This window comes from Zalophus californianus, chromosome 3, assembly GCF_009762305.2.
Source record: "Zalophus californianus isolate mZalCal1 chromosome 3, mZalCal1.pri.v2, whole genome shotgun sequence".
NCBI lineage: Eukaryota > Metazoa > Chordata > Mammalia > Carnivora > Otariidae > Zalophus > Zalophus californianus.
The window spans coordinates 54178481-54199439 of record NC_045597.1 but is presented as its reverse complement, the minus strand read 5'-3'; the positions used below and the strand labels follow the sequence as shown (position 1 = coordinate 54199439).

Here is a 20959-nt window from a genome sequence, read left to right as displayed (position 1 = left end):
TAATGGTGTGATGAGACCATCAGTAGTAAAAGGGTGTGTATCATGGGAACACATGGAAGGATTCACTAATTTATTCCAAGCTAACTTTTTTTTTTAAGAAATTTGTCCGTTTTTTAAAGTTTATATCTGCTTGCTTGCTGTTAGAATGTTGGTGGTCACATTGGACAGCTCAGTGTCCCCGCCCAATCAGCCCCTCTTCTCTATACTACATCTTGGAAGTGAGTTACATCCAAGACCCTATGTTGACCATATGATGAGATGACAATGCCAAAACCTGGGAATTTTTCAAAGTGCTTTAGCGTGTGATAGTGTTTTCCTCCAGCTACTTAATTCTGTTGTGTTTTAGGCTTACATTGATTGGTCAGTTGATTGTTTAATTAACTCATTCATTCACCAAATATTTTGGAAGCATATACTATATGTGAGGGGCATATCCCCTACATCTAGGGACGGGGATAAAAGCCTGGGATTTGTCTACAGACTTTTGCCGATAGTTCACAGGGGTTGAAAATAGAGTGACATGCCTAAAGAAAACCAAATTGCTTTTCTGCAATTTGAGGAGTATGTATGAGATTGCCATATCAACAGCCTGCTCTGTAGAGCTCTCTCTAAGTACATTTCACGTGGGAAGCGGTACTAGACATTTTCTGTGTTACGATAATCTTCATATATTTATTAAGCTGTAACTTGTAAGGCTTCCTGATGGGGCATTAAATGAGCCTTTTTGTGTGCCGCATTGTGTCTTTCTCAAGAAGCACTCAGTTACCTCTGACCTGTGTCATTCGTCTTCCTTGGGCTGGTAATGAGGCACATTTCAGTCATTCCAGGAGGGTTTAGGGGATCTGTACAGAGAGGGAGGAGAGTAATGAAAAGTTTGGATTCATGGTGGGTTGGAGGGAGTGCACTTAAGGAGAACCGGGGATAGCATGAAACCCTTTGGCCTAGTATATTTTACAGCTTTGTACCCATTCAGCACAGCAGCTGGATAATCCACAGTTGTTCTACATTTTACAACTAAGAAAATGCTAAACTACTACATTTTTAAAGCGTTTTTTTGTTTGTTTGTTTGTTTTTCTTCTCAACTGTTGACCTGGCAGCTTAGGAGAATCTGGGAACTCCCAAGTATGACAGTGGAACTGTAGAGGAGGCCAGCAATTCTATCATTTCTAAGCTCTGTGCTTTGGAGAACTGGCCACATACTGATAACGGAGAGCCACTCTAGGAAAGGAAAGTGAGAGTAGAAGAGGGGAACAGAAGTGTGGGGATATTGGGGGAGCAAAGGGAAGAGAGATCAAGGGAAGAGAGTAGAAAGATGTTTGGTTGTCCTTGCCTCTGTTCCGTATCTCCTTCTCACAGAAGGAGGTGCGGAAAAGCAGGCAGATTGAAAGGAAAAAGATGAAAGTTGAATTAGAGACCAGAGGGCACCTGGAGGTACTAGGGGAGAAGGAACATGAATGAGAGAAATGCACACAAGTAAGTGAGGGGGAAGGAGACAGGATGAGAGCTATTTAAATGCATACAGAAGAGTTAGGCATAGAGAGGGGTGTGCACCCTGGTGGTCACACTGAGAGCCTTCAGTTGCTCCCCGCGGTGCACCTGCCAAATAGCCAGTGTCCCTCGCCTAAGACATTTCCTGACTTTTGTATTAACTTTAATGCAATTCTCTTTATGATCCCCGAACTGATGGTTGTGGTTCCATTGACACTGTGTGATCAAATAGCAAATGTGGAGGCACAGTTCTGTTGTCCCTGCCCCCTTTCAGTGTTGCACAGACTTCTGAGTTAGTGCTTCTTGCATTTGATGTTTGCCATTCCTCCTTGTCTACAGGTAGGAGAGTTGAAAGGGAAATAATGTTCCTGAGGGCCGCCACATTTATAGCTCATGCATACAAATATTCAAAGCAGTTAAAAAAACCCTATAAAATCACAATCCAATATTTTTTTCTGAGTGAGGTAGTTGACTCTTTCATTGTTGGTTTATGTACTCGCCATGACCTAGCACCACAATCGTTGTGCCTATAGCTGGGCTGCTTCTTGAAAAATCTTTCATCTTTTTCTTGTTTTTCAAAGCTGAGCTCATGAAGCCTTTTCAGTTTTCCAGGTTTGGGTCAGATGCTTTCCAAGTGTGTACCAGTGCCCACCTCTGCAGCCTGGTTTTCTGTGCTGACCTTTCCATATTAGACCTACAATTCAATGTTGAAATCTCTGTCCTTCCAGTAGACTTTGGGCTCTTTGCACAACGTTGGTTATTATAGATCACCTAAGTAGATGTTCACTAACTGATTATAGAATGAATGAATGGCCTATGATGCTGGTCTTTTGACTATAAAACAGAATCTTTCTAGACTAATGCTATGCTTTTAGATAGTAGTTTACAATTATCATACATGTTTTGGAAAAGAAAAGTTGATGTAGGCAGTAGAAGTGGTTTCTGGGGAGTTTAGTAGGTTCCCAGATTCAGAGCAACTATAGTAAAGGGATTGTGATTTCATTAACTCCTGGACACCGAGGACAGTCTAAAAGTTTCAGGCAACTTATTTCTTGTGATTCTAGTAATCACAGACCAGATGCATAATGCACTTCAGAACCATGCTTCTCAGACTTTAACGTGCATGGGAATCCCCTGAAGATCTTGGTAAAATGCAGATTCCATTTCTCTAGATCTCAGGTAGGTTCTCAGGTGTGGCATGTCAGGCTCCCTGGTGATGCTGATGTTGCTGGTGCACAGATCCAGCCTGAATAATAGGACTTTAAGATACGTTCTAGAAAATAAGGTTGGGATTTATCTTATGAAAATGTCTAGATGCATTTTTATAGTTTGTACCACAACAGATTTTCTGAGAGAAACTTATAAGTATCTAAATGTTATTTCATCTTAGAAATTTGCAAGAAGTCTTTCCCACATTTAAAACATGCTAATCCTATACTGGTCAGCCCCCAAAACTGCTTTAGAATGATACTTTAGGTTGTACTGCCTTTGATTAACATACGGCTTTATTTATTTAGGCTCTCTTAGATTTGGGAGGCCCTGGCTCTAGCATTGGCCCTGATGTAGTTACTTTGGCAACAAGGACTACTTTCAAAGCAGAAATATTCTTTGGAAGATTGACAGTTCATGGGCTGTGTTTATAAGAGCTTCACATTTATTGATTGTTACCAGGTTAGGACCATGCAGAGACGTTCTACAGGGGCGGTCAGGTAGAATGGCTAGAAATAAGAAAGGGCAGTGTTCAGCTCAAACTTTGCAAGTGAAACCTCGCGTCTGCTTCATACGTTCAAACAGCTCTCTCATTCTGATGTTTGGAGTTTCTTCTAACAAGGTAGCCTTTATTTTACAAGTGCTTTGCAACCAGCATGATATCATATCTGTAAGACGTGGAAGAGAGAGAGCTCACCATGCTCAGGTAAAGGGATGCTGTGTCCAGGGAGTGACAAGTAGGACTAATGGCATGTTGTTTGTTGCTGTAGGAGAGGTGATTCAGCTTAATTATACCACTGACATCATTCTCTCCTGTGTGTTTCACTCACTTTTGCCTGGGGTGCAGAGGGCCTGTCCTAGGTGAGCTCGGTGAACTAGCCTGCATTTGAGGAGCATCTGCAAAGCACCTGCAACAGGGCCTCCGTAAACAGCCAGTGGGGAGACAGGACTAGTCACTGGAACTCTCTTTCCATTTTCTGCAGAGTTAATGTAGAATTATTACTATTGTTCATCTTTATGACCCTATCAGAAGGCTTTTATCTTTTCAACATTTATGTAAATATGTGAATATTGAAACTCTTCTAATTAAAATCTTATCTCTGTCCCCTTATCTGGAGTTGCCGTTCTAAATATTCTTTGCATTTTCCTTTTAAATAAATGCATGTCCCACGACTTTGATTTGCCCAAATAGGTCACCAAGATTAATTTTCCATTAACCTTTATTGCTTCAGTTTTCTTTCTAATCATCTTTTTAGCATATTAAACAGTTCCCATTGGGTCAGCCTTTATATAGGCTATAAATCATCTTTTTCTTTGATGGCCTTTATGGAACTGCTGTGGAAGGTGGTGATCTGTGGTCCGGTGACTGAACCTGTCCACTTTGACTGAGTCAAAGCATCTGTAGGAAGACCCACTGAGAGAATTCTGTTGACTGCCCGTTTTGTCATTGGCCTCGCTTCCTTCCTGACCCAATTTACATTTGTTTCCTCTGGTGGCTATTCCAAAGTAGCACAAAGCGAATGGCTTAAACAACAGACACTTATCATCGTAAGAGTTCTGGAGGCCAGAAGTGTGAAATCCAGGTGTTGGTGAGGTTGGTTTCTTCTAAGAGCTGTGAGGGAGAATCTCTTCCATGCCTCTCTCCTAGCTTCTGATAGCCTTCACTGTTTCTGGTGTAAAGATGGCCATCTTTCTCCCTGGGTGTTTACATTGTCTTCCTTAAATGTGTGTCTGTCTCTCTGTTCAAATTTCCCCTTTTTATAAAATAGAGCCTTCTGTGCGAGCAAGTCGTGCCTCCTTGTTTCAGGCTGAACTGCCAATTTACATACTGCCCCTATCAGTACATCAAGATATCTTTTCAGCTAATTCAATACTATTTAAATCATACTTAATCGGGCTATTCTTCCTTCCCTGCCGCATTGCCTTGCACTTATTAAATGTAACGTTCTGTTCCCTAGCACTAATCCATGAAGGCTATCCTGAGACAGATCTGCTCTTGTGTCATCTGCCCCCTCTATGCTTCCTTAGCTCAAAATTATTAGAAGTTCTCTTTTGAGTGTTTAGATTTGAGTGTTGATCAAATATGAGGATCCTGGTCTCCAGGGAACATTTAAATGACCCATTCTTTAGAGATGTCTATTTAGAAAGCCCCTGTTTCCTGTAAGGATAGAGCTTTCAGGCCATGTCTCCCTTACTTCCAGGAAAGGATTATCTTTTTATACCAAAAGGAAGCCTCCTGTTGAAAGAAGTCAGAGGCCAGGAGGGATACCTCCCTGCCCCCACCCCCCCCACCGGGGGTGAATTAAGCATCTTTAGGAGCCTGTGCATTCGCTTCAGCTACAGGTTGGCAGGCCAAGATCTATGAGTGACTGAGTGCCTCAGGCCCTAGCCTTCCAGAAAACTGCACAGCAGGTGGGCTGGAATAATTTATTTACAATCTTTTCAATCCCATGGAGGCTTTCATGTTCCTGGGGATGGGGCTGCAGCCTGTGCCATGGCTAAGTGATAGCATTGGCCTAGACAGCATGGATTTATAAGATGATGACAGGCAGTAGAAAATGAAAATGAAAATAAAAATTCATTTACCATTTTTCACACCGACATTAGTCCGAAGAAAACTGGTAAATCAAATGACAAATATTTATGGAGTGTGTGATGCTTGCAGGCGTGGTTCCACCAGATGCTCTGTACTGTTGTATAACTTCATCCTGGTGCCTCCACTGCTTACTTTTCTTTTCCATTTTGTTCAACAGCCTACTACCCTTGATTAGAGACCTTCTGTAAGTTACCATGTGGATCTCCTTGTTTGGTTTGTGAGAGTGTCTACAGGGCTTCATTAAAATTAAAAGAACCAGGGTGCCTGGGTGGCTCAGTTGGTTGGGCGTCCGACTCTTGATCTCAGGGTCATGAGTTCAGGCCCTGCTGGGTGTGGAGCCTACATAAAAAATAATAATAATAATAATTAAAACAACCAATTTATATTGTCATACAATGATCAAGTCTGAGTGATAATGGAATAGGCCTTTGACAATTACATGTAGAGTTCAGTGAGCAATTGAATTTTGGTCATTAAACTCTCCTTAAATATCTTGTGTACTCTAAAGTATGTGTTAGTACAATTATAACGTTCTAATAAATCCTATTTTAATAGGTTATTTTGTGTGTACCAAAACTTTTCTACTACTAAAGAGAAAATATATGAGAAATAAAACCTCAGGTGCTCTGAAAACTAAAAACTAACTTACTGTTGCTTTGTCTTTTCCCCACTTCCATTTTGTGTTCTCTAATTTCACTAATCTTAGATTTCTGAAAATTCAGATGTAAGAGTTTTATGGAATGGATAATAACATTCATTGTTAAACTCTGATTTTTACAAAGGGGAAATGATTTTCTGTGTCCCTTTAGTTAATAGTCAACATGGTAGTTTTTTTATGCCTCTGAAATTAGAGTGTATTTATGATATATGGAAACTATTCTAATTAACGAAATTGTACTTTGAATGAAGAATACATCAGACTTTCTCAGAAAATGTTTGCACCTGAGTAAGTTAAAATAGGAAACTTAGTGTTTGTTCTGTCTGGGTTCTTCCTTGCCTCTGTCTCCTGGTGGTTCCTTCTTTATTTCTTTTAAATCCATGAGTTTATGTTCAGTGTTTCTAAGCTGATAATGTAAAAGCAATGAAGAAGAGTGTTGGGCTTCTGGCAGAGAATTCAGAAGCTTGGTGTTCTCCTTGTTTTGCTTACCCTACATTTAGTTATTACTAAGCTATTCGGTTTCTATAATTCTTTCATATTTTTACTTTCCTTTTCCTTTTCATCTATGGCCATCCCTTTCTAGTCTTCTTTTTCTTTTGTTTGTTCATACGACTATTCACTTCATTCATTCATTCATGTATTGTCCTTCCCACATGTGCCAGTATTTGCTCTGGGGATAATATTAAGGGTGTTATAATTTGTTTGGGAGAGGATCCTGTAGAAACCATTGCCCTGATCGAGCTACATAGTAGGTATACCTTACACATGGGAAAGGAGCAACTGACTTGGCTTGGGGCAGTCAGGAAGTGCTTTCTAGAGAAGTTAGCATTTGGAAATTGGAAGGAGTGGAACACTGCCAGATGGACTGGTGTGGTGGAGAGAGAACATACCAAAGGCGACAGAGGGCAGGCAGCCAGAGCAGAGCTATGCGGAGCAGGGTGTGTCTTCCTTGACGTTTGGGCGTTGGTGGAACAGGAAGTGGGAAAGAGGATGTGGGGCTAGGTAGGGAGGCAGGAATCACATCTTGGAGGTCCCCTTACATGTTGCCGAGCTTGCCTTCCTGTCTCATGTCTGCAAGTTGCAGTTGCCTTCAGTTCATTGTGCACGTGGTGATGAGGCTCTGTTAAGAAGAGTTTATGTCCTGCCAAGCTCCTCCCTGGTCTCATTGCTTCCCAGGGGAAGTCAGGCCTTTCTTACCCGTCCCTTGAGGATCTCAGCCATTTCTCTCTTGGATTTACTCTGAAAATCATTGACCCCAGCTAGATTTGCTGCATTACTTTTCACTCACAATTTGTCCCTTTCTCTTCCTGGCTTCACTTTTCAAAATCCTCCCATCCTTCAAGATCTCACTCAAATTCATATCCTTTATGAAGCCTTTCTCCGCTCATAGTAATTTTACCCCCTCTGAACTCTAGGAGAACTTCTGAGGGACTCCTCACATCACAATTTCACATGCTTCTTTAAATCCCACGTTATTTACAACACTTTTGGAGGACTACTGTGTGTTGTAGAGAAGGGCCACCTGCCTGTTATGTATCCTGTTCAAGCCAAAAGAGCAACTTTTTTGCATCTAGTAGGCACTGCATTGATGTTTGTTAAAAGAATGGAGAGGAACAGCGTTCCTTTAATTTGTAAGGCTCTTACAGAGGTGGAACTGAGGGATTGATTGTCATTTGGAAGAGGCAGTGGTTAATGTAATGTCCAGATGAAACTCTTGCCGGGCAGAGTAATTGTCAGTGGAAGGTAGAAGGATTACATGCAACGAAAAGCAGGAGTATGTACAGAAAAGAGATCCATTCTGAAAACTAGTTACATGACCCTGGAGCTTAGACACGGGAAGAAGAAACTTAGAAAGCCATTAAACCATATGTGAGTGTTCTTGACAGGGAGTGACAAATGGCCTAACAGGTAAAAGCACCTATATTGCATTAAGATGCTCTGCATCTTTATATGAGAGGGCCTCTGGAAGACCTGATTCAATTTAAGACTCCTCAGTTGCAGATCTGGAGACAATCACAAATTCAGAAATATATTTATGAAAGTCTGTTGCTACTGAGCTCAAAAGACCATAATCCTATTACTTGCGATTTTGAAAAGGGTAAACATGAATAACTGAAAGGAGATATTGATTAAAGAAGTAATATGAACAGGAATAATGGAATTAAAGTAATTGAGGCAATATTGGGTCTAATGGACCTTGTTCTCTTAATGCCTTTCTTCTGCTGTTTGTATTGAGTTGGCCCTAAAGTCGATTGGACCATGTGCACAGAAAGAGGAGGACATAATGGAAGAATTAGTATTGCTGTCTATAAAAAAATCAATCTGTTGTTCTTACAGAAGAACATCAATCAGTCTGTGAAGTCAATTAACTGGATTTTTTTTACATTTGGCTTATAAGATAATGAGACAAATGATGAGAAAAGACTATATGCCTTGCACATAGTAGATACTCAGTAAATGTTTCTTGAATTAAAAACCAAAGGATACCATGTATTTAGTTTAAAAACAACTTCAGTGTAAACCCCTTTGTCAGTATTAATTCAGTCCGTTCCTTTTGCTGGACTCTATCCGCAGTACTGTAAATGTGGATCCCTCAATTTCATTGATCTCCGAAGTGAGTCTCTCACATTTCTACTGCCAAGCCATCCAGGCCAGCTTCACATGACCTGGGATCCCTGCATGACTTCGGGTCTGAGCTGTTTTCTGTGGCTAGACTTTCTGCCCCATAGTGTACTGGCAGATAACATTTTTTGAAACCTCATTTTGATGAAATTACGTCTTGTTTGGGGTCTCCTCTTTGTCTACAAAGTTACAGCCTCATTGTACTTCTTTCTCTTTTTTTAAAGATTTATTTATTTACTTTTTAGAGAGAGAGAATGCATGCACAAGTGGGGGAAGGGGCAGGAGGAGAGGGAGAGAGAGAATCTCAAGCATATGCCCTGCTGAGTGTGGAGCCTGACACCGGGCTTAATCTCACAACCCTGAGATCATGACCTGAGCCGAAACCAGGAGTCAGATGCTTAACCAACTAAGCCACCCAGGTGCCGCTGGGCTCATTGTACTTCTGAGTTCATTCCCCACTCTATGGCTTTGGGAAGCTTCTACATTCAGACATCTGCACCTCTCAGCCACACTTCCCTTCCCACCGCCTCCTACCCAGATCCGATGGGGAGGACAGATTTGTCTTAGTTTTTGAACATGTGCAATATTCTTCTTGGAGTCCTTCCTCTCCTAGCTGTCTGCATCCAATTAAGAGCCGCTTCTGCCTCAGGCAAGAGTTATATTCCTTAAAATTGTGCATTATCAGAACCCGTGCTGTAAAGACAATTATTTCAATGGGATAAATGGCGTTAGGGACTAAAGAGTTGCTGGTGCACAACAACAAAGTTGTTTTACCTGCAGTTATTTCAATAATAATAATGATGATGATGTTTTCAATCTGTAGAAGACTGTAACTTCAAAACCAGAACATCACTGAAAAAATATGTTTTTTACTATATCTCTTTTCATAAGGTTTCAGTGCACTAAACTAGTATTTAAAAAAATTATTTCAAAGTTTTATGATCCACTATGGTGAAAAATACAGAATAAAGACTTAAAGCAGCTGTATTATAAGCAGAAGAGCTTCTTTCTTTCCCCGTAGGCCAGCAATCTTAGTCTGCATAAAATAAGTCTCATTCTTCAATGAATTGATCACTTTATATCTAATACACATTATGCAAACTTCACAAAAGAAATGTTTCTAACATTTATTTTTTAAAGCTGAGTTTTAGCCCATTTTCCTCCATTGGGCTTGCCTCTGACTATTACACTCTTTTGCCTGGTGGTTTTTCCCTCTGAATACTCTAATTTTGGTTAATTACCAATTCAAGGACCTCTTTGATAGTTAACCTTTTTGAGAATTTTTACAGGCTGTTCTGAAATAAGGACATACTTTTATTTCCCACAGAGCCCAACACATTGTTAGGACAATGAGATACATTCATTTACAAGAGCATGCAGTCATCGAATTCAGTTCCACCTAAACCCCGATTGCTATCTTCCCTACTTCCTGTTCCTCCTGAGCGTTGGACCTCACTGTCTTAATGTGGAAGAAAAATTGAATAATGCCCATTTCAATGTGAAAGGATGAAGAGTGATAGTTTTCATATTAAAGATGAGTACATGTTTTGTTTAGCTCCTGGCCCTTCCTGAAACTCCATTAAAATGACTTTTAAGGGATTTTTTTTTTTTTTTTTAAGGCACATCCCTATAAGAACAAAGAAACAAGGTGACAGCCACAGCATTTGGGAATCTGGGATACAGATGGTTGAGTGGTAGCTTAAGGAGTGGCCCTGAAAAAGCAGAATTTTAATCTGGCAGAGGAGAAAGGAAGAAGGAGCCCAGTTTACACTAGTGAAACCTGCAGAAGCTCAGGAATTTTCAGCAACAAGAACCCCTTGGAAACGAGAGTGAAGATAGGGTTAACATTAAGAGTATTTGCTCCCCAACTGTGTACAAGCAGATAACTGCCCCCCTTCCCCTCCAACAGAGGAATGGAGATTTTTTTTTTCCTGTAGAAATGATAAAATGGGCTTCTGGATTTGCAGATATTAGGAGAAGTTTAAAGTGGTGTTATATAGTCTTGAAATCAGGGAGATTGTATTGACTTCCCAAATCCTGAGAAACACAGCCTGAGGGCAGCCAGGACGATACCCTACCTGAAGGAGGCTCCAGGACACCTCCCTGGGGGTGTGACCTCAAAATAAAACTCGAGAATACTGACAGCAAGGGTTCCCCCAAAGAAGAGGCCTAACTAGAACAATCCTACACAATAAACCCCTCCAACCTTACTGTTGATTTTCTAGTTAGTTCCCCACTTCTAAATATCAGCACATGGCCAAGGATCATCAGACATTTAAGAAAGTATTATGAGGGGCGCCTGGGTGGCTCAGTCGTTAAGTGTCTGCCTTCATCTCAGGTCATGATCCCAGGGTCCTGGGATTGAGCCCCGCATTGGGCTCACTGCTCCGTGGGAAGCCTCCTTCTCCCTCTCCCACTCCCCCTGCTTGTGTTCCCTCTCTCGCTGTGTCTCTCTCTGTCAAATAAAAAAATAAAATCTTTAAAAAAAGAAAAGTATTATGAGAGATAGAAACTAAAACAGGCAAACATTTAAAAAAGCATCTTGGAGGAAACAACCTTTGCAGGAAGAAGAAATCTTAAAAAAGAATTCATCTGTATCTTCGGAGGGATAAAATGTGTATTAAAACCATGAAACAGGAATAGAATTTATAAGGGTTAGGAGACAAATTTAAGCAAATTTCCTAGAATGTGGAGTGAAAAGAAAAGGAGAAAATAATATAAAAAGCTAGAAAATGTATAGGATTGGTCCATGACAGCCAATGTCCAAAAATAGTAACACCAGATTGAATGAATATAGAAAACAGAGGATAGAATATTATCAAAGAAATAATTTAACAAAATTTTCCACAACCAAAGATATGAGTTTCCAATTAAAAGATATTGCCAATACATTTTCATGAAATTTACAAAATTATGATGTGCTCCAGTAAATGACAGGGTGAGCCAATCAGAAGACCCAGGATCCCAGAGACAGGACCAACCCAAGAGCCAGGAGTGCAACGGGACTTACTGATCCTCTGATCTAAGCTGGGGTAGGGAGAGAGGTTCAGGAGAGACTTCCTCAAGATGGAGAAACTGATAAAACACTTCCTGTGTGTGTGTGAAGGTGAGAGTTGGAAGTCTGGGGAAGCTGTGGGGATAACCTCATGATAAGTATATAAGAAAATAACCCACCTGGGTGGCTCGGTCGGTTAAGCGTCTCCCTTCGGCTCAGGTCATGATCCCAGGGTCCTGGGATCGAGCCCCGCATCGGGCTCCCCGCTCTGTGGGAAGCCTGCTTCTTCCTCTCCCACTCCCCCTGCTTGTGCTCCTGCTCTCGCTGTGTCTCTCTCTGTCAAATAAATAAATAAAATCTTTAAAAAAAAAAAAAAAAGAAAACCCAAATTAAATGTAACAGTGATTAACTCCAGGAAAGACAAAACGTTAAGAAATGAAATGTAATCATAGAATATTACATGATTCAACTACTAATGGTATCTCCATGGCAATAGTGATCTTAAAACTTGATGTTTAAGGTAACCAAAATTGGGGTAGAATTCTGAGAGGATGGGGACATGGGGCCTGTATATGTGTGTGAAGAATGCTAACCCTCATCTTCCTCACTGGGAAACCAATAGGTAGTACCTGAAATGGAAAAACCAAGAAGTGGTACTATAAGCATGTTATTTAAATCAGTTATCAATTTTGCCTCATTATAGCACACATAGAAACTAATACTTAATAACGTAGCAAGCTTGGGACATCCGTTTGGAGAATATTGTATAGATATGAAACTTCCAGATAGAATCTTTCCAGATTGTTTCTTTTTCTTTTCTTTTTTTTTTTAAAAGATTGTATTTATTTATTTGACAGTGAGAGAGCACAAGCAGGGGGTGCAGAGGGAGAGGGAGAAGCAGACTCCCCACTGAGCTGGGATCCCGATGCGGGGCCAATCCCAGGACCCAGGGATTATGACCCAAGCCAAAGGCAGATGCTCAACCAACTGAACCACCCAAGCACACCTCTTTTCAGATTTTTCTGATGAGAAACCTGAGCTTGCTTTTATAAACATTACTTTTTAAATATTGTATATATGCCTAAAGTAGCTAAACACGCTTCTTTATCAAGATTTTAATGATTCTCTAACTAAATTTTTGTTAGTCATTGTTGGATACTACACAAGTAGTCATTTAAAAAAAATTTTCAAGCCATTTCATCACTATCCCAAATTTTACAGAAGTTAAAATTTAAAAAAATCAATAGCTTTAATCCTTTTCGTTACCATATAAATGCAATACTCTGATAGTCCCCATTGAATTTTTTCCTATGAAGTAATTAAAAATAATGATGAGGCCCTGATTGGCAAAATGTATGTTCAGTGTTAGAGCAAGCACCCCATAGGTAGCTTGGTTGCCAATGAAAGAGCATATTAGCCCCAAATGGAAAGAGGTATCAGAAACCTTTATGGAGCGAATTTGGGGAGCTGCCATCTGTAGCTTTGCCCACTGGGTCCCCCTCCCCAGCCTCTTTCAGCAGCTTCATGGGCCACTTTTCCATGAAGGGCAGGGGTGCCTTTTGTAGCAGCCTGTTAAAGTGGGGATCCATGGACATGTTTAAATGCCTCTCAGCCGAGCAGGAAGTACTACGCCTTTGGACTCCAGCAAAGCTGATGGCCAGTTGTCACCTGTCCAGAGGTGCCAGGTGCCCCAGGCCCCCCCAGGTTCCCTGGGGTTAAGGGGGTGTGAATACCACGTGGCAAACTTGGAACCCATTCATGGCACAGCAGTGTGTCAGGACCAGCTACTAGTTGGAGAGTGCTGATATCCAGATGTGGAAGCCGAGTCCAAAATAATTACTTAGAGAACTGAAAGCAGTTAACCTCTGGACCCAGTATGACATAATAGTTGAAACCGTGTTATGAATCAATTGGTATAAACACAAACTAATTTTAAAAGAACATCTCTCATGTGTTCCTATTCGATCTTCCAGACCTTTTGTCTTATCAAGGCATTGGGAAGAAGTGCTTTCAACTCTGTTTTCATGAGATGAGACAGTGAAATGTATGCAGTTGTGAAATACGGTCTACTTTAGAGGCGACGCAGTTTGTGGATTATCTATATGCTGTATTTCACCATTATGTCTCAAAAATTAAGGGAAAACAGCACATCTGAAGATAGCAAACTTCAGTTTTTTAATAAAGGGGGAAAGAGAAGTTGAAATTAATGGGGAATATAGCTTATGTTTTGAATCTTCAGTTGATTGTTTTCCTGCTGTCCTGGGGAAGTTAGCGATAATGTTTTAGGAGAAGTGTTAGGAAATGGATAGTCACTCTTTCACTAAATTAGCTGGAAAAGAAGAAAGGCACTTGAGAATACATAGTGGAGAACTCTCTCTCCTAATGCAGAGGGGACAGAGAGCGCAGTCCATTTGGTGCCCTCCATATTCAAGGCTGAAATTGGAAACAATGGCGCTTTAATTCGCTGCTCAGTTAATGGGTCTGCTGATTTATTCTCATTTTCCAGACATCTAATATGTCCTTAAAACCCTCTCAAGGGTTTTATACTTTTAGCCTAAGGTCCCTGTGCTTCATTTTTCCTTTTGTTCTTCAGACACTCTCATTGCCTCTCCCTGTTTCATCTTCTGAGAGGTTCAGAATAATGCATGGTGTGCAATGAATAATTTGGAGGGAGCTTGTGACATATCTTGATGATGTTAAGCCACTCAAAATCCTAGGAAATAGTCCCGGCTTGCATTAGCAGTAGATTAATTCAGGTGAACTTTAGAGTCTTAATTTTTAAAAATTTACATTTTTACGAGTGATGATTGAAAAACATTGGCATTCTTTCTGCCCACATTACTGATTACAATTGCAAATACTTGGAAAAAGTGTTAGAATGACTTTTCACCGTTCCATAAGGAACAGAGTATTATTTTACCCATGTAATGGTTATTAAATATTTAAAAAACAATTTTCCAAAAATATATCTATACCTGTATGTAACATGTGCATACATCACAATGGGAAATGTATTCTGATATGCTGGCCTAATAATACTTGTGTCGGTAGGTTTATATATCTAAGAGAATTTGTCAAGAAGAAAGGTGAAATTTGGGGGAGGTTTCTCATTTAAGACTTCATTATGAGAATGGTAAAAACAGGGGTGCTTTTGGATGAAGTCAAGATAGTGATTACTCAGATAGTTACCAACTTTTTGCCCCAGGATTCCTGGATGTGAGCTGGGTGTGAGTCCAGGCCGTATGATCTGAATCAAATGGTGGGAAAACACGGTGAGTTAGTTTTTTGGGATGTGGGATCAAGGAAACCCATCAGCTCTTGAATTTGCCCACTGAATGATGAGCAGAGGAATCCGTTCTGAGTGGAGATGCAAAGGAGAACAAGAACATATTATGGGAAGGGATGGTGGGACGGAAGTGTTGGCCCCCCTGTCCGGAGAGCAGAGGCTGCTGCAGATAGGTCTAAGGCAAGGGAGAAGGGCCCAGCTGGGAAGGAGGAGAGTCAGGGCAAGAAGGAGTCAGCTGGTGGACTTTTAAATCTGGGGTTGAAATTTAATTTCAAAAGAAACATTTGGCAGCGAGTGACATAATCAAAATGCCATTTGAGGGAGATTGGTTCTTGCTGTGGGTTATAAAATAACTCAGAAGAGGAAGAAGGCTGGTGCATGATGAGGAGGACTGCCTCTGAGGAAGGAAAAAGGAAAAGGGGTTGGACTTGGTGACAAGATCCACAGAGAAGACAGAAGAGAAAGAGAAGTTACAGGTAAGTTTCAGTCAAGGCTGGCCTGCCTGCCTTGGAGAACTCCTCCTGTCCCTACAAGTCCAAAAAAAAAAAAAAAAAAAAAAAAAAGAAAGAAAGAAAGAAAAAGAAAAGGCAGGGTATGCAGAAGAAATGTCCAAATGCTTTCTGGAATGTGTCAGTTCTCTTCTGAGCTTGCAAGTCACGGAGTAGTGGAAATGGAAGAGACTGCAAAAGATAGGAGTTTGTTAAGTTGATCAGTTCTCATTTGGAGGCGCTCCGACCCTTCCCCTAATTGCACCAGCTCCCAGGGGACCCTCCAGGCAGCAGTAAATCAAGGAGAGTGCTAAGAGTTAGTGGTCAGGGAAGGGAACACAGGCCTGTGGATCTTTGGTGCATACACAGTAATTGGATCTGGGTGTGTGGATAAAGCATTCCATGTCACAGAGAGGAGAGGGAAGAGCAGAGGCTTGGAAGCAAACATTGTGAATGCTTTGTGAGAAGGCCAAGGGAGAAAAGAAGCCAGAGAAGGAGTGGTCAGCGTTGGCAGTAAAACCGTAAAATTGTTTGATCTAAACTTGAACTAGATATTTGCTTCATTAGAGCCGATAGTGTGAATAGGGCTTTTAGGTCATAAATTAAGGGACGGTCCCATCCCCCAAGACTGAGCATCCACAGAGAATTCACAATAAAAACACAGCAAGGCAAGCCCCCAAAGCAGCGTGGCCGAGCAGATGTTCAACTGCTGGAGAGATTTCCATGAGCCCCTCCTCTTTTACAAATGCAGTTCACCCTCATTCTTCCTAGACTGAACCATGAAAATTCTTTAAGTGGGTATCAGGAAATTTTCAAGAAAATTCTGCACTTCACAGAAGTGGAGCTATTTAACCAGAAGGGTGAAGGTGGTCAAAAGGTATAAATTTCCAGTTGTAAAATAAAGAAGTCCTGGGGATGTCACGTATAGCATGGTGACTATAGTTAACAAAACTGTATTGTATATTTGAAAGTTGGTAAGAAAGGAGATCTTAAAAGTTCTCATCTCAAGAAAAAAAATTTGTAATTATGTGTAGCGATGTTAACTGGACTAATTATGGTGATCTTTTCACAATATGTACATATACTGAAGGATTATGTTGTTCACCTGAAATATATTAATTATATCTCAATTAAAAAATTTTAAAAGAGGAAACATTAACTTTTCTGCTGTAATTAAGATCAGCCAGTACTTTGTTCTGTCCTCCACGCTGCCGAACGATCCTGTCCGCTCTGCCGGGCAGGTGGGGTGGGCCTGGTGTTACAGGTTGAGGACTCCTCAAGCTCGGCAGTGAGACTGCTCTGCTGGCCCTGTGACGATCACGTGGGATTTGGGGAGTTAATATTTTCTGGAAAGGATTTTAATGTTAGAATTTACTGTCTTTTGCACATATAAATTTAAAGCCTTAATGTTATGCTCTCCTGGTTATTTGCATTTAATATGCATGCAAATTCACAATGTATACTATATGCTGAGAACATAATTTATAAATTGGTGCTTTCCCTGGTTGTTAGCAGTTTTGGCTGCTTTAAAAATTAATACTTTGAAGAAATATATGTTTTCAGATTTATATGTAGTATCTTTAGTTTCCAGAGAGAAATACGTAGTGCATTCTCTCCTGGAAAGGTAGATCTCCTCTGCAAAGTTCTCTGTGTTTAAAGAAATTATGCATCATGCCAAAAGTTAGACTATTTTTTATTTATTTATCTTTCCTGTGAATGGGCTTGGATGAAGTGTTGCAGATGTTTGTTTCCATTAACAGTGCTGGAAACCATGTGTTTCTGTAGCATGATTGCAACCCGCAGCATTCTGGTACAATTGGGGGTGAGTCGTGTCAGCTGATGAACACCCCTCACATAACACAGTGGCATCTTTTAAATGGAAGATCAGTTCTGCACTTCATCACCAAGAAGGGGAGAATCCCAGAGAGAGACTCTATAGCCTCTCTGGCTGCCATTTAGGCTTGTTGTCTTGGCAACCTAAACAAGCCATCCGTCCTTTCCTCAGGCAGGGAGCTCCAGTCCTCCTTGACTCGACCATGACCTTTTTGTCTCCCCTTCCAGTCTGTCACGGGGTTCTGCCAGGCAGCTCCCAGGCGGCTTTGGATTGCCTCTCCCTTGCACATCTCCAGGCCCCTACCATGTTCTGTTCTTTCCCCTTTGGACACGTGAAATCTTCTCACTGGCCCTGTAGCTTCTCAGCTGCTTACTTACCTCTTCTGTCTGGCTTAAACAAGACTTCATGAACCTTCCTTCCCACTACTGAAGAACATCTTTCAGTTTAGACCTCTTGATGGTTCAGCATCCCTTGTGGGGAGCAGACATCCATTCTCAACTTCAGGAGTCTGCTTCTGTGTACTATCTGAGCGGCACATCTTCATGGACTGTTAGTCACCCTCCTCCTGCACCTTGTCAACATTGTGGACCACTTGACCTGAGTTCTCTTCATCCCTTTCAAAATCAGTCCTTCTTAAATGATAATGAGCAAAGACTCTCTAGCTGAAAAGTTTTATCGGGACCACCCCCACCATAAATACCATCATTAACCTCTGTGTCAGCATTGTACCCGTAGCTGCACAAAATGAACTCGATTCATCCAGTCTGTAGACTTGGACTCAAGACCCAAGGCAGGGTCTCTGTGTGTTACTGGGCAGCCTGACAAAGGACATGAGTTGGGATGAGAATCTGTCTTGGCTCTGCTCACCAAAATGTGTGTCCTGGGACACAGCTGGATCTGCCAGGTGAGGGGGTGACTTCCAACCCCCAGTCCTCACCAACAAAGGCACCGTCAGCTAGCCAAATGTACAGAGACACAGAACAGAAGGGATACCGTCTTCTAATCCAATTGGGAGCTGAAAGGGCATCATTTACATCATTTGCAGTTGGGCACCCTATAAGCTTTTTGAAGCCTTGACTTATGGCATATATTGGAAAATCAAGAAGAAACAAAGTGAAGTTTTCTGTTAAGAGGGGAAACCATTAAAAGGAAAACCAAATCTACTCCCTCTCCTTTACAAACCATGAATGGTGGGGACCCTGCTTTTGCTTTTGAATTATGTGACTGTGTTTGATAAATTGGATATAAGTGCCAAGTAAAGATAATTTTGTGATAATTAAAACATCCAGATAAAATATTCTACAGTGGTTTCTCTTTCCATTCCTCCTCATTTCTCTCTTTTTCCTCACTTCCCCTCCCTCCTCCTGCTCATGGATAATGAGCATAACATAGCAGCTAATAGAAGTGTAAAATATCCTGGGTGGCTCAGAGATGCATTTTCACCAGGCTGGATTATCTCATGGGTAGCTCCAACTACAAGGTCCCATGTGCCGTGAGCAGAGTGGCTTCTAACTGTCATAGAATGTTTAAGGACATGGAAGCTACATGCTTGATTTACACAGAGCTCAGAAGCCCTGAGTGTAAGAACTGAACCCTTTTGGAGTTCACAGATCTACTGATCTCTCCCATGGTTTAGGATTCCCCAGAAGAGACTGGGTCGAGGGAAGTGACGGGGTCCCTGAGAGAAAGCCATGAGTGAAGAAATCTGCCAGAGTGGAGCAGACTGAGCTACAGGGTCTGGATGTTTGAGGGAACAGTGGTTCCAGGTACCTTCTCTAACCTAACTAACTTCCCCTCAACTCCCCTTACCAAGAACAGACTCCTCCTCAAACCCACAAAAACAAGTATATTATGGCATGAATGAGGGCTGTGGCATAAAGCCAGGATCAGCAAACTCCAGTCTTGGGACAGATCCAGGCTATGGCCTGTTTTTGTAAGGACAAAGGGCTAAGAATTGTTTTCAAATTTTTAAAGCACTGTAAAGAAAGCAAAGAGGAATGTGCTACAGAGACAATATTTAGGCCTAAAATATTTATTATCTGGCCCTTAACAGATAACGTTTGCTGCCCCCTACAAAGAACTGATTGGCAAAATGGCTCTTTTTTGGTGGCCCTTTTTTTTGCAAGAGCAAGGCCCAAGAGTAGAAATGGTCTCCCTGATGGCTGGGCCTTGAGGTTGGTGTTTCAGAGGAAGTTATTTGCCCAGAGAATGTTGTCAGCAGTGTTGACTGTGACTTGTGGATGGCAGAGTGACAGGTCAGTGGAACAGAGGAAAAGCAAAGAAGAGGAAGGCTGTCAAGAGGCAGGCCTTAGGTCTGTTTGTGTGGTGGACATCCACTCCCACCACCACCAGGGGATCCCAGGGGGAGTAACTGAGGAGAGGAATTGCGGGTGCAGTGTAGAGAATTGGAACTTAGTCTGTTGCCTTAAATCAACATATTTGAAGCACCATAAGTGAGGAGGCCCCCGGGGCACTTTCAGTTTATACTTATGTTCTATAGTTCACCAGGTATGTCTCATTTTGTGATTGTGAGAACCCTCTGAAGCAGACATAAGGATGTTGCTTTTGACCTCAATTTATAGAGGAAAAAAAGCACTGATGCTTGGTCAGAGATGTGTCCTGTTCAAGGTCATACAGTTATTATATGACAGAGTTGGAAATCAAAGCCAGATATTCTGGTTCTAAAACCTGGGCACCCTTCTCAGATCAATGAATTATCACTATGAATTGTTGTCTCTGCACCCCACTCCCCTAACATAAAAGCCTTCTCACTGAATATAAAGTCTCTTTGTAAGTTCATCATATTACCATATAAAACGACAGAAATGGTGAATAGCTCTACAAGTGGCTGATTTTATGTACTTTGGCTTTGTCATCTTCTTAATGGGAAGATATATGTGGAAGAAGCTCTTGGGGGGGGGTGCTGAGGTCATTTGCACCACTCTGGGAACTCTGGGTTGGGGCAGATTACTTGGACATTCTAGTCTGACCTTCATAAAGAATCTATGAAGGGAACAGTTGTGAGAAATTATTAATGACACTGTGACAACCTTAACCAAAATTGGAGCTGTTTTCACTGTTTTATGATAGATGTCCGAGCAAGACATTATGTAATAGGAAAATCGAGTGACTTGTTTGGTGTCTGTATGTTTTAGATATCAAAGACCATCATCATTCCTACAGGATAGATAGGAGAGAGGATTTTATACATTTGCCCACTGCCTACGTACTTTGATATTTTGTCATAATGAAGTGTACCACGGAGCCAGCCATGGTCTGCACGGGCTGTAGCTCTCCATCTCGGTCTGAACTTGAGCGATGGATTTAGTCCTGGGGCCAGTGTCCCAGATATAGGCAGCCACCAGCCCCTGGGAAATCCATCACAAACCAGCAATCTAGCTGTCTCCACATCCATATTCTAACCACATCCATATTCACAGAAGGAGAGCACTCAGTGCTCTCATGGAGAATGATATCCAGGGACTCTGGGATAGTGCTACCTTTACACTACTCATAAAATATGTTAAAAAATAAAGCCTTAAAAGTCATGCTTGTGAAGAGTGAGGACAGGAAAATGAACGTAGCAATTCACACAGTGCACTTTCCCTCGGAGCAAGAAGTCCTGTCAATTTCTCAAAGTGGGTATTTCATCTCTTACAGTACGCTTAAGAAGGCGAGGTCAGGCATGGGTTACTGGCTCAGGAGTGGACTTGGATCTTTGTCTTCCAGGCTTCTTGTACTTCTTTGATTTCAGCTAAATTGTCATTTCTTAAAGAGCTTTCT

The 20959-nt window shown here is 41.4% G+C and overlaps 1 protein-coding gene across 6 annotated transcripts in view; it reads left to right on the top strand.

Annotated features, from left to right (window-relative positions):
* The window catches only part of ENOX1 (ecto-NOX disulfide-thiol exchanger 1), a 555783-nt gene that overhangs the window by 110497 nt on the left and 424327 nt on the right, over positions 1–20959 (top strand). Inside the window, exon 1 of one of the 6 annotated variants that reach the window (XM_035726909.1) lies at positions 15157–15330. The exons of the other annotated variants lie outside the window; for them this stretch is intronic. The gene's annotated coding sequence lies outside the window, so the exon portion shown is untranslated. Of the gene's footprint in view, positions 1–15156; positions 15331–20959 lie in introns of those variants that run through there. 6 annotated transcript variants of the gene reach the window in all.